At 58.1% G+C, this 8,606-nt stretch overlaps 1 long non-coding RNA gene across 1 annotated transcript in view; it reads left to right on the top strand.

Annotated features, from left to right (window-relative positions):
• The first annotated feature begins 848 nt into the window (after positions 1-848).
• The window catches only part of LOC117804044, an 11,567-nt gene continuing 3,809 nt past the window's right edge, over positions 849-8,606 (top strand). Inside the window, exons 1-2 of the long non-coding RNA XR_004628230.1 lie at positions 849-1,216; positions 1,892-8,401. This is a non-coding gene — a long non-coding RNA (uncharacterized LOC117804044). The remainder of the gene's footprint in view (positions 1,217-1,891; positions 8,402-8,606) is intronic.

Below are 8,606 nucleotides of genomic sequence, written 5' to 3'. Positions count from 1 at the left end.
GTGGCTCTGTGGGAGTGGGCGCCACCAGAAGCCACGGCCTTCCGTGTCACCGCTCCCCCGCAGGCCTGCAGGAAGGAGCAGCCGCAGCACGTCCCAGGACCCCATCCTCACTCTGCTGGGGATGAGCAGCTGATCATCAAGGCCAGGGAGGGACTGGATCAACACCTTGGGGGCGGCCGAGATCCGGGAGGGAAGTAGGAGTGAAGGACACGCAACTGTGTGTGTCCACCTCAGTCAGGGCCCATCCCTGCCCCCACCCTGTGTCTGTGGCAATGGCCTCCTGCCAGCGCTTAGTTCCTAGATGTCTAGATGCTTCCCCCACCCACCCCGCACCAACCCCGCACCCTACTAAAACACACGCAAGAGCTTTGTTGAGACATAATTCGCACACCATACAAAGTGCACCACCCAAGGCTTGGTCCGTCTGGGCGGCTGGCAGCACAGGCCACACGAGCACTGTCTCCAGCCTGGAAAGGCACCTGCACCTTAGCAGCCCTCGCACCGTGCCAGGTCCCTCGAGCCCTAGACAGCCACAGATCCGCTTTCTGTTTCCACAGAGAAATCTCACAGAAACAAGATCCTGCAACGTCCCACCTGCTTCTGTGTTCTCGAACCCTGCCCACACCCGTGGAGACGGTCCCTCCGTAGGACTCCTAGGTTCAACTCCTGCGTCTGCCTCCTTTTCCAGCGGGAACCGCAGTGGTTCGGAGCAGGAAGAAGTCTCCCGCTCTGGCTCTGAAGAGGGGGGAATGCCGTTCACACAGACAGCAAAGCGGAGGCAGGCCTGGCCGACGTGAGCCGGCCACCACTCCCATCAGCGATATCAGGCAAGCAGAGAATGATACCACAGTGCAGGAACGTGGGTGACCCTGTGGCTCAGTCCCAGGCCCGAGGAGAAACTCCAGAAGCTGCAATTCTTTCCTTGCCCTTCTTGAGTGATGAGAGACCCCCAATACCCCCCAGAGCCTCTGCAAGCCCCTCCCCGCCTGCCTCCCTCACTTCCCCCACGCTTTTCCCTCCATCTGCAGGCTCTTCCAATGCCCTTCCCAGCCCTGTAGCCTTGGGCATTCATCCCCGCCGAGGCCGTCTCTGGTCTCGTAAGCTCCAGAATCGGGTTTGCAGAGAGAGAAGTCAAGGTGCACAAGAGGTGGATAAAGGCACGACCCTCCGCAGGCCAGGGCCACCCTGCATTACAGCGTTACCCGTGGGTGTGAAGGTGAGAGGAGAGGGTGTGATCCCTGGGGCCCACATCTAAGAGGCAGGTGGGAGAAGAGAAGCCCACAGAGGAGGGTGACAGTGGCAGAGAGGGAGAACACGGTCCAGACAGCACAGCTTCCAGGGATGAGAGGGAGGAGGCTGGGGTGGGTGGGGTCACTCGGGGAGGCCAGGCTGTGCTATTGGCTGCACTCATCAGTCAGGAAGCAAGGGTCTACTGGGGGGACCGGGAGGCCCATGTCAGCTGTCCGAAGTCTGAATGAAAGGGAAGAAATAGAAACAGGAAGTGTCACGTCTCTGGAGGTTTGCTGGTGAAGGCAGCGGAGCGGGGAACGTGGGGTGCAGGGATGGATGAATCACGCTGGTGTTGGGGACGGAGCCCGGGCAGGGGAGAGGAGGGCCAAGGTGAGGAGGCTGGATGTACCAGGGTGCTGCTCTGCTTCCCCTCTTCGCCGTGGCCGCCTAGAGCCCGGTGCAGAGCCTGAAGCCTCAGTGTGGAGCCTGGGGGTGGGGGTGCGGAGCAGGTGGGTCGGGGTGCAGAGCCGGTGGGGGGGCAGTGGATGGGACAGCACAGGAGCTGCAGCCCTGATGTTCCCAGTCTGCCCTTCCCCGGGCTCTCTCCTGGTCCTGAAGTTGTTTTCACTTTCTCTCATTACTTACCCGGCATGTTTCATAGTCCACAAGATAAGATTTGAAATCTATTAAAGGAAAATACAGCAAGAAGTGTGAGGAGGAAGAAGCCAAGACTCCAGAAAGCCGAAACCACAAAGGACTTCAGCCACGGGAGCCTGGAGCCCCTCTCAGGTCAGTGGCTCGAGGTGATACGATGGCCCCCAAACTTCCTTTCTTCACAAAGGCGCTGAATCACACACATCAGAGGAAGGTTAGACTGTCATCTGTTCAAGAATGTAAAAAAAGAAAGTTTCACGTATTACAAACCATCCCAAGTGGTTTTACAAATGTCGGCCTTGAAGTGAGGATTACTATTTAGAAAAATTAATTGTATGAAACAGTTCACTCTCCATTACTGTCAACCAGTACAGTGCCAGGACAGCGTGAAAGGAATGACATCTTTGCAGAGGTCCTGTCTCGGTGCTCGTGGGGGGCAGCAAGGGTGGGAGCCTGGGCGCTGCGGGGCGCAGGGCCCTCATCCAGAAGCCGCCCTCTGCCTGCGCCCCTGGCCGGGGTTCCCTGGGCTACCCAACCACCTTTTTAAAAAACTGTTTCTGTTTTGGAATGGACTAGAATATTCACTGTTTTCAGCTAGGAAGCCAGGTTGATACAACGACGGCCAACTTGAAGAACTTCCCTCTTGGTTCGGTTCGTGACTATGAATAACGCAGGCCACTGTGCTAGCGGCAAACGTAGGCGATCTTGGTAGTTCTGCCTCCGGGAGCCAGGAGGTCCGAGTGTGGAACCAGACACCAGGGGCTTCCAGCAGGGACGGAAGCCCTGCCTTCCCCAGGGGCTGATGTCTGGCTGTCCCCTCGCTGTCCCCTCTGCTCTGATGTTTCTGGCTCCCATTTCTGGCAGGCTTATTTTCTGGTCAGTAAGTTCCATGTTTCAAGGCCCGTGCCCACACCTCCTTTGCTCAGTCCTCACGGCCCCTCGCGCAGTGCTAAGCACACCTCGGCTGTCTGATTAATACCCGCAGGACTGAGTTGATCGAGTTGCGCGGGGCTGGGCTGGCCTAGTTTGGGCTACCACATGCTTCCTGGCCTGCAGCACATTGCCTGTCCTCCCTGTTTCACTGCTCCCCGGAGGGCTGAGAACCCTTCCACGAGCCAGCCGAGGAAGACACCTGGCCACGTCAGCAAGGCTCTGAGCACGAACACGGGCGACCCTTTCCTGGTCGGAGGCCGCCGGGCCAGCGGCCAGCTGTAGAAACCACACCTGGTCGGCTTCGCTGAGCCGCTGGCAGGTGTCAGGAAGTGCAGGCCCGCGCCCACCGAGACTCCGCCATCCTCGCGGTTCCCTTCTGAACGGGTAGGACACTCTCAGGCCCGCCCTACAAGGAAGTTTCTTAAGAGCAAAGGTCACCATTAGGGCCCGGAGCAGGGGTTCAGGTGGCACACTCCCAAGATGGAGAAAGCCTAGTCACCAAGCAAACCCACGTGCTGACTGGTTCGGTCACATGAAGAGTAAAGATGAAACAATTGTGCACCCGCAGCTGCTCGCTCAGAACGACGTAAATAAACTCGTTCCTACCGGAGCCACGAACTCGAGATTTGAGTCCTACTTCACGTGCTTGTTAAAAATCCCTTAACCTTGGACATTTCGTTGACTCTCAGATAGTGTCCCCTTTTTACTAATTCATATGATCTTTTTGCTTGTTAGTCAATCCCACGTTCTCCTGTCACTTTCTGCGGAGAGGGGGAAGGACCCAGCATTCAGCACTTGGCACTTTACAAAGCACCTTTCTGTTTCTCACGACCTTCAATGCCAGGCTGAGGCTCTGTCGCTGTGTCCACATTACCATGGACGCTGGCGCAGCTGGCCGGGGCCTGCGAGGCTCTCAGCCGGCACTGGGACCTGGTCCCACATGCTCTGCGCCTAAAACTGAGGCCACGCGTGAGCAGCGTGTGAATGCCGTGACAGTGAGGCAGGGTTGTTTCTAGTTGATAGGACTGCAAGCACGTTATGGCTTGTCATTGAGGAACATTCTAGAATCTCTTTACCAAGTTCAGTGTCACAGAGCAGCACAGCTTAGAAGACCTTGGAGACCATGTCTGCCCCCCATCCCCCTTCCCCTGCCGAAGTAGCAAGGACAGTTGGGGTAATTCCACTGAAAAAGCACAGCAGCTCACTTCACCTCAGCTTCTTTGGACAAGCCAAGTGTCCTGAGCCGCTGGGAGTGGTGCAGGCTGACCTGTGTGGGTCCGAATCGTTCCTTCGCACTCAAGCCAACCCTGAACACCGTCCCATGGGATTGTCCCCAACATATCGCGGTCTCTGGAGACCGAAGAGCTGCCTCTGGAGCTTCAGTCAACCGGGGTCTGCGTTCCTCAGGAGTTCCTGGAATCTTCCAGAATGGACGAATTAACCATCTTCGCCTTTGTCACTGTCTTCCTCAGGCAGCGGAACAGCGGGCCTGCTATAGAACGCGTCTTCTGTTCCCTCGATAACCCGACACGCGCTGACCTGCAACGTACATGCTCGCTGTAGGACTGTTCTCTCTGGATTCCCGAACCTGGGGCCCCGCCTGCTGACTGTGGACCCGCGTCTGCCGACCTCACCGCGGACTGTTCGCCAGCTCCTGCCAGAAGCCTCCCTGATGGTGGCCAGCGGGTCTCTTCAGCAGCAGCATCCTTGGCCCTGGGGGGTGGGGGAGGCAGCAGGAATGACGCGGAGGGGATGAGAAGTCAGAAGATGGAAGGGCCTCAGAGAACAGGAGCCATCCCAGCAGACGCACCTGCAGCTGCCCGGCTGAGGCTGCTCCCGGCCACGTGTCTCTCCTGCCTTCTGTGGGGGCTCATTCCTGCCCCAGCCTGGAATGCTCAAGTGTTGTATGCCCATGCGGGATGGCGCTCCCGGCCACCAGGCCTCAGTGCCTGGAAGTGCCCGCATCCTTCCATCGTGCTGCTGACCGGTGCCAGCTGACCTCCATCTGCCAGTCGCCCGCACGGGGCTAGGCTGCATGCAGACCTGGACCAGCTCCGGCTTGCCAGGCGGGCGCACGCCCACAGAGCAGCCAGCCAGGAGTGCCAGATGGGGCTCTGACCCCCGGGCTTGGTTCTGAATGCCCTGCTGCGTCGGGCCTCAGGAGCTGGGCCAGGCTGGCTTGGCTGCTGCCTTTGCCCTGGGAAGACCACAGGCGGCCCCCCCTGCTCAGATGGACGCCTGGTGTGCAGAGACCCATCCCCGCCTGCCTCCAGGCTCAGCTCCCGCAGGCTGCATGGCTGACCTCTGGCTGGAGTAGCTGTGCGGTTTCTGAGCACCAGCGGCAGACTTGGGCCGTCTTTGTCCTGAGTACTCCTTTTTGACCTCAAACGGGCGCATGACGCTCTCAGGGAGGGAGTTCAGGCCTCCAACAAGAAGCACTATTGGGATCATCAAATATGGTAGATAAGGAAGTGTGGGCCTGGTGGTTCTGAGGACTAGGGTTAAGCGGGGTCTTGTCCCGGTCCTTCTGAAAGGTCAATTGGAGCGGTGACCCGGGGAGCGGGAGTGGGAAACAGGGCAGGGGAGAGGACCAAGGATGGCAACCAAGCCTAACTGAGGTCACTGCTGCAAGCCCTGGGTGCCTGGGGCAGAGCCCAGCTGCTCCCTCCCCACGCCCCGTCCTTCTGGGTTGTCTCTGCGCTTGTGCAGTGAGCTCCCCCAGCGTCTGAACAGCCCGGGCACAGAAAAATGGAGAAATGCAGGCAGCCCTGTGGTGGGATGTGTGCAGGGCTACAGCTGGAGACCGGAGATGGCCCGGAGAAGGGACTTGAAGCTGGGGAGGGCCGCGCGGGAGCAGTCTGTCCCCCAATCCACCATTCCTGGATCTGGGCCTTCCCATTTCGCTCTGGGCCTGGGGAAAGCGGGGGGAAGTGTCCGCTGCAGCTCTCCAAGTGACTGCCTGTTTGAGAGAAGGACGGGTGAGCCTCTGCTCTCCTCCCTCCTCTCCCTTCCTCTCTCCTCCGCAAGAACATACAGACGCATGAACATACACACACCACCAAACGCCCTCCCCGCGCTCAAGTCTCTGACTTGTCTCCATGATGATGATACATGTCCCTCAGAGCCAGGCACCGCCTCTCAATCTGTGTCTCTCATCTGTCTGTCTGTCATCTATCCATCCGCCCATCATCTGTCTGCCTGACTCTGAGAATCCTTACACTGGCATCCAATCCTGAGCAATTGTCTGCCTGTTCAGGGCTACGGTTACAATGAACGCAGTGACTGCATGAGTGAACACGGGCATAAACACCATTTGCCGAGTGTGGCAGGAAACGCTACGGCTGCAAGGGGCCTGCCCCGAAGGACCTCAGGCACTTGAACCTGTGGGGTCTCGGCCCCTTCCCTGTCACAGGGCGGCTCCGTGACAGCTATTCCCACGGGCCGCCTTCCCATGTGGCCGGGGATGAGGGCAGGCCCCCACACGCATGACAGCATCCTCCAGGTTACGGGGCAGGGGTGGGGCAGGCTCTGCACCGGCAGGCCTGGTAGGAGCCCTGAGTGTGGACTCCCGCAGAGGTTGTGCTGGCCGAGGGCTCAGCAGAATGGTTTTGCTCCAGGTCCTGGGCTGCAGAAGGGTGCACACGGGTTTTGCTTTCCCTGCACAAATTTGTAACTACGGCGCACTCACCAGCAGGTGTTGGCGAGCGGCACCTGCATTGGGCAGTGCACGTGATTTTTCCCAATAAGGAAACCCAATTCCTGCCTCCTGGCATGTCCATGTTGATGAGGGAGATGAAGATCCCAGATAAATGTGAAATGGCACGTCCTACTACGTGCAGTGGGGAAGGTGAAAGGGTGCCGTGATGGAGAATGACAGGGAGCGCCTCCTTGAGAGTGCCGTCAAGGATCCTGGACCAGTGTGTACATCCGGGAGTTGTCGGAGGTGGACGGAGGTGAAGGAGTGAATCTGGGGGGAGGGTCCGTTCTGCTGCTTGTTCCCAGGGAAGCCCCCAGAACCGTGATGGTGACAGCAGCACCAAACCCTACTTTCAGAGTTTGAACCAGACCTCAACAGCACTGACCTTTTGAAATCCCAAGATGTTGAAAGTGAGGTGGACTTTGGATTTTAAGCTCTTATCGGGAACTACTGTAGGTACTTGTCATAAAAGGAACGGCAGTAAAACACGGACATCAGGGTGGAGATGCGCCACTGGCTCGCTCTGGGGGGGGGGAGGAGCTTCACGCACCTGCTGCCCCATCTGCTTCATTTGCGGCTCCAGAATCTTCGTGCAGCAGCCCTGTGTCCCTGCGAGTGTGCGTTCCCAGGGGCCGGTTAGCGACACCCGTGCCGGAGGCCCCGTGACAAAGGATGATTGAAAGGGAATGACCCCAACAGGCCACAGGCCCTGACGCCGTTCCGGAAGGAACGACAGGCGTGCATAGACCGGCCGCAGCTTAGATCAGCCCCAAAGCACGGCAGAAACAGACCCTGCAGCCCACACTTAGATATTGTGAACACAGCATTCAGCTTGAACACGTAAGTGGGGAGACTCGGAGCACTGATTCACTGATCGGCTTTCTCATCGGCCGGCTCTGGCGCTACGCTTTAAAACACCCCAGCCGAGCGGAAATGTGGCAACATTAGCCTCCCGTCAGACCACCCGGGCACTCGCGGGTTTGCTTCCTCTGCGGTACTGGCACCTGCTCGGCGCAGCGCAGTCCCTGGGTGTCACGCCATCCCGTGCGTGAGTGCCGCCACACCTAGCCCGCCCGCTCAACGCCTCCCAAGCCCCTCACAGAGTCCTGGTCGCTAAGACGCCTTTTTGCTGAAAACACTGCCGGTGTTGCCGGGCTTCAGAGTTAAAGAAACATGAACCTGAAAAATGCAGCCGCTGCCTGGACAGGACATTGTTCCAGCACCATGCGATGCTGGGAGCTTTGCATGCGCCCTCCTGCCTGACACACTTGTCAGAGTGCTCCAGAAAACCGTGTCAAAGGGACAGCTTGCCCACTGTCTGGGCCCCGAGCGCTGCTGCCCCAAGCAGGTGGCAGGGCGGCCACAGCGCCCACGACCGTGCGGGGGTCTGGGTTTTATGCAACGGAGGCTTTCTGACAAGGGCAGGGGACCCACAGCCGGGCACCGTCCCCACTCTGCGAGCCCCCAGAAGCACCTGGAGGCCGAGACACACCACATGCTGACAGCCACACACCTTCCTGCCTTGTAACCCAGCCCCGCTTCCCGTTAATATCTTGTTCAACTTTCGCTCTTTGTGGAATGTAACGTACATACAGGAAAGTGCACTGAACGGGTCAGCTTGGTGGATTTCCACCAACTGAGCACACCTTTGTCATCAGAGTCCAGATCAAAACCGGAACACGGGGGATCCCAGAAGCCTCTCTGCCCCCCCCCCACGGTGCTGCCTTCGGAAGGCTGTTTTGTTTTGCTATTTTTGGACTTTATGCAAATGGATTTTGTGTGACATTTTCATTGCATTTCTCCCTGTACTAAGTTACTGTAAAATGCACTGGAGATAACGCGTTATGTTTGTTTGGAAGTGGAGATGAAGACACGATGTATTGTCAGGTGAGTACATGTCATTACGGGAAGTGCCAGAAGAATCATATTGTAATGGTTCAGCCTTAAAACCTGAGACCCCAAGACAGACAGGAAGGACCTGATTGAAGTGATGATGGTAGAAGTCTCCATGGTAACCAAGAAACAGCTGAAGGGGGGTGAGGACAGGATGGCAGGAGGGGGGCAAGAGCAGGATAGCAGAGGTGGGGGGGCT

The sequence above is a fragment of the Ailuropoda melanoleuca genome, chromosome 10, assembly GCF_002007445.2.
Source record: "Ailuropoda melanoleuca isolate Jingjing chromosome 10, ASM200744v2, whole genome shotgun sequence".
Classification (NCBI taxonomy): Eukaryota; Metazoa; Chordata; class Mammalia; order Carnivora; family Ursidae; genus Ailuropoda; species Ailuropoda melanoleuca.
The sequence above is the reverse complement of the archived record's forward strand: the minus strand, read 5'-3'. Positions and strand labels throughout refer to the sequence as shown.